Raw genomic sequence first — 5,174 nt, forward strand, 5'->3', positions numbered from 1 at the left:
GCTCCTTTGCCCTTAAGTAGCTTTTGTCAGAGTATTTTATCACAGCAACAGGAAAACAAAGGAAATGTGTCTACTTGTTTGGGGGACCAACCCACGTGAGAGAGTAGCTTTCATGGGTCATGGCCCTCCCAACTGTTAACTAATGTAACCGATACAGGTGAAGGCATGTAGGCATAGACACAGACCTAGAAAGAGCAAGGAGGCTGTGTGCATTTGGGTTGCTTTCTCATGCGGACAGAAGGCTAATGATGGAAGCCAAGTGCAGAATTTTGTTAATGTTCATCTTTTACAAAGAACATAGAAAGATTTGGCAATCTGAGGGAAGTAAGTTCAATTAAAAAGTATCAGGTTAGCTCCAAAGCCCATCTTCCCCACCACTTGAGTAGAGAGGTGTTCACCATGTTCCCCATCACTGGACTGTGCCATGCTCCTTATCACTGCAGTACGCTGTGCTCCTCATTGCTGGGGTATAGTATAGAGGTCTTCTCAGAATCAACCATGGAAAGCCTCAGGGGAGGCTGTAGCCAGGGAATCTGTAACTTTCAGAATGTGCGGCATCTTGATCAGGCTGTCTTCACTGAGGGTACATGCTTCTGCTGAGTTTGCTTTGTTCTCTCTTCCTGTTAACTGACATTCACAGAGATATGACTGAAATTCACATGCACTTGGAAATGTCATTGCCACTACATTCTGGGTAAATAGCAGGGCAAAGACTGGGTCAATTGGGATTTCTTCTCTTTGAGCTAGTCCATCTTTGTAGACAGATTCATTAAATTCTAAACACCGACTATCAGAAATGTGTATGGCCAGGTGGTCTCACTTGGGGTTTTTCCTCCATGAGGGTTGAAGACAGTACCCACTGAATAGGATCTGGGTCTGGGTCACCATTCATCCACATTACTTCTGTAAATATTAAATAGCCACACAGCAGCTTCTGGGTGCTGATAGGCTCACACACCACTGCCATATAATCACATCTAATCCCATTGAGCGCTGCTCAAAATAGCTGTAATTGGTGGTTTTATCCAAATCAATAAAGACAGCTTCTACATATTGATTATCATCCAGGGTATAAAATCATCACCAGTTACCTGTAAAAGAAAAGCAGCCTGCCAAGGGAAAAGGTCAGATATTCTATCTAAACAAGGGAGGGCAGGGGGAGGTGCAACCAGTGGGTTTTAAGGTAATAGTGTCAAATTACCTGAAAATGCACACAGTATATTCTTGTAATTTGCAACAACAGAGAGCCCAGAAATAGGTCAATCATTTAAGTGAGTCTTCAAGTCTTTTCTCTGTGATTCAGGGAGCTTGCTGGTATTAGCAGTCTTAAAGGGGCTGGAGCCAGCCAACAAAGATAGCCACACAGCCTCTTTCCTCTGCATTCACAGCCCAATCATGGCACGTACAGTTTTAGTCCAAAAGGTGGCTGAGGCAGATGCATTGTCCCCAGATAAGAATCAATAGAGATTCTCAGCCCCCGTCACAAGCAATCATGGGAAGAGGTAGCAAGGCCACCCCAGAACCCAAGACATGGGGCATAAAGGCATTTTTTTTCACTGTAGTAATAGCAAGAAGACATGGCCTCATGCTAAATCTTATACTTCTAACCACAGAATTTGGAATGAACTGGGTCTTCACTGTGAGAAGTAGTTCAGTATTTCATTCCTTCTAGCAAATATTAAAAGTTCTATAAAAGCATTCTACCCCACTGATAGAAAACACAATAAAAAGAAGATAGCCCACTCAGGGTAATTTCAACCCCACATGTTAACAATGATCTTGGGCTTTCCCAAGCCTGCTTCATATTGTCTAAAAGGCCTTGGCAACCTGACAACCCATATAACATCAGGCTTTCATAAGGAATTCACAACCTGTCTTAAGAACTTAAAAAATAAGCACAGAACTTGATTTTTTTTAATGTCTTCATGGGAGTGCCCTTCAAGCCATTGTCCACGTGACCACAGCATTGTGACATTGTTATGATTGTTACAGAAATATAATTGAATAGCTTCTTTAGATTCCTTTGTTCTTAAACATGCCATTTAGGAGCCATAAAAAGTTACCTTTCCAGGATAGACGACAGTTCAATGAATGGTTTTAGCATATATGTTATTATTTAAAGATTTTACTTTTATTTTTAACTGCATGTATATGTGTGTATCTGAGTGTAAGTTTATGCTGGTAAATGCGGTGTCAGTGGATACCAGAAGAGGGCTTGGGATCCCTGGAAGCTAAAGCCACAGCACCTGCGAGCAGCTGATATAGATTCTGGGAACCAAACTTTGGTTTTCTGAAACAGGAGGAAGTACTCTCAATCACTGAGCCATCCCAACAGTCCCTTTATCAATAAGATGTGGGGAAATGGAGAGATTTTTTTTTCTTTTTCGTGTGTGGGGCCATCAGATGTGTTGTGTTACCTCAGCCAATGGAGGCAGAAAGGCTCAGCCTGACAAGGAAACGGGATCGATGGCTTTAATGACAAGAACAGCTACCAATGCTCCAAGAGTGGTATGGTTCCATTTTCTAGATGAAAACTGGGAGTTGCAGAGGGTATTTGTGGTAGTTGAATATTGGTTGTTAACTTAATGAGTCTGGAGTCACGGAAAAGAAGAATCTCTTAGTTCTAGATTGGGTTAACTGATCTGGGAGAACTCACCCCACTCTGCATGTGGGCTGGTGCTCAGATCTGAGTACAGGAGAAAGTTTGTTTAGCATCACCCTGCATCTCTCTTTCCTTCCTTTGTATAGACGCAATGTGATCAAACGCCCATTGCCGATGAGCAACTGTTTAAGTGCAAAGCTCAAAGTCTGAGACAAAACAAACTCTTTATTCCTTAAGTTTCTATTGTTGGGCATTTTGTTTCAGCAGTGTTAAGTAACAAATGAAGCACTAAACAGGTATCTAACAAAGCAGTCCATCTGAAAGGGAAGATTTTTGCCTTCTTGTTTTTAATGATGGATGCATAGGCACCCTCTCAGGTAGAGGTTCTTACTGTGTGTGGTATGCGAATGTGCCACGTGTGGGTGTCAAAACACAACCATGAGACAACCTTGTGTGTCAATCTTCACCGGCTACCTTCTTTTGAGACAAGATCGCCTTAATTTCTCCCTGCTGCATAGGACAGGCTAGCTGTGCTGCCAGCTTTTGAGGGAGGCTTTTGTCTCTGTCCCCCATCTTAACTATAGAAGAGTTTGGATTACAGATGTTCATGCCACACACCTGGCTTTTACATAGATTCTGGAGCCTCAGTCATGTCCTCACACTTGCGCAGCAAGCAATTCTGCCTGCTGAGTTATGTCCCCAGGTCAAGGATTTTTGTTTCTATGTTTTCTTTCCGGAATTGAGAAGAGGAGGCAGATTTAAATCTCCTGATAAATTTCCTTTAACATAATTATTATAATTTTTAATTTTTAATGAACTCCTGGGGAGATTTAGTTTATAAATAATGTCTATATTTAGGCAATATACTGTCATGGCAAATATTTAAAAAAAAATAAGGTTAGCATAAGAAACAAATAAAGTGGAGTCATTAGTTCTGTGGGGTTGTTTTGTTTGTTTATTTTTAACTCCTAGTGGGCTGGAGAGATAGCCCAGCAGTTAAGAGCACTTTCTGCTCTTAAAGAAGATCAAGGTTTGTTTCCCAGCATACAACCACCTGTAGGTCCAGATCCAGGGGCTCTGACACTCTGCTCTGACCTTTACGGGCAATGCATACACTGTGCAGAAATTCACACATGCATACACACACACTCAATAAAAAAATATTACTATTACCTTTCAAATACATAGATTCCTTTGCACTTATTTTCGTAAATGTGTTTCTACATGGTAGCATTTAATATGAACCTGGGAAATCTATAGCCTCCTCTATATACATATGACTATTGAGGAATAGGATAAAAGTGAATCTGGTGGACTATGCTCTAAGACCAGAACTCCCATCCTCGGATTTTACCTTTATACCACACTTCCTCTGGATTGTAAGTCAACTTCTATGACTTTGTTTGATGTCTCTATATGGTTAACTCCAGTATCAACACCTATAACAAAGACTTCCCAAACTCCCAGACTGGTAAACGTGGCATTCTGCCAGCCATGTCCACTTAGAGACCCTCTTAGCATCTGTGATTAAATTTTAGTTTTGTCTTTCTTCATATTTTTCTTTTTTTAATTGAAAGTTGTTTTTTTCATACAATATATTCTGATTATCATATCATCTTCCTCAATCCTCCCAAATCTCCCCTGCCTCCCAAATCTATACTCTTTCTGGCTTTCCCATTAGAAAACAAACAGGTACTGCCTCTAGAGGCATTGCAGATGTGGCCACTGTGTCACATGGGTGTCATCAGTAGGTGGCATAGAGGGGAGAGAGGATATGTCTATGTTCAGTGTTTTGACCTGTGAACGTCTGAATGATTAGTAGCCTAACATTCTCAAAAAAAACCAAAAAACAAAAAACAAAAAAGTGAGCCTGAGATGACCCCCAGTCCGGCCCCAGGCAGGCCCAGACAGGGAGCTAGCCTGAGATGACCATCTGTCTAGCCCTAGGCAGGCCCAGATGGGCTCCCAGGATGAGGAGCAGACCAAAAACTAGAAGAACCCTGCCTGGGACCTAGGCCTGGGGTATGAGTGAACTTGAGACAGAAGAACTTCACCAGGGGTTGCTGGGGTAGGCCAGGCAAGGAGCTAGCTCAAGATGACCACCAGACTGCCACCATAGGGCCTGGACAGGGAGCTAGACTGAGATAACCATGTAGGCTGGGGGGCGGGGGGGGGGGTGGTGGTGGTGGAGGTGGAGAGACCATGCCCAAGATGACCCTTGGGCATGCATCATAATACATAAGTATGACAGACAAAAAGCAAAATCCAAACACCCAGAGACCCTGGGCACCACTAAGAAAGATAAGCAAATAGTGGAGAAAAGAGAAATATAAACCGAAGGATATAGGTCCAATGAAAAGAGGCAGACCTGGAGAGCGACTCGAGGGGAGCGAAGAACAGCTTCATGTGAGCAGCTGGTGATACCACATAGGACTGTAGTGGGATCCTCGCCTGTGCCACCACTGGGAGCCGCATCTGGATTCACAGTCCTGTAGCAGCAAGGGTCTGTTACCACCAAAGGCCAGATGAACATCCCTGGTCTTAGCTGCTGCCTGGGAACAAGTTGGTGTCT

The 5,174-nt window shown here is 42.9% G+C and overlaps 1 non-coding gene across 1 annotated transcript; it reads left to right on the forward strand.

Annotated features, from left to right (window-relative positions):
* Positions 1-4,296: 4,296 nt before the first annotated feature.
* Positions 4,297-4,433, forward strand: LOC127681932 (small nucleolar RNA SNORA17). The gene has a single exon (XR_007977269.1). It is a non-coding gene; the product is annotated as a small nucleolar RNA SNORA17 (small nucleolar RNA).
* The last annotated feature ends 741 nt before the right edge of the window (positions 4,434-5,174 follow it).

This window comes from Apodemus sylvaticus, chromosome 3 (genome assembly GCF_947179515.1).
Source record: "Apodemus sylvaticus chromosome 3, mApoSyl1.1, whole genome shotgun sequence".
NCBI classification, from domain to species: domain Eukaryota; kingdom Metazoa; phylum Chordata; class Mammalia; order Rodentia; family Muridae; genus Apodemus; species Apodemus sylvaticus.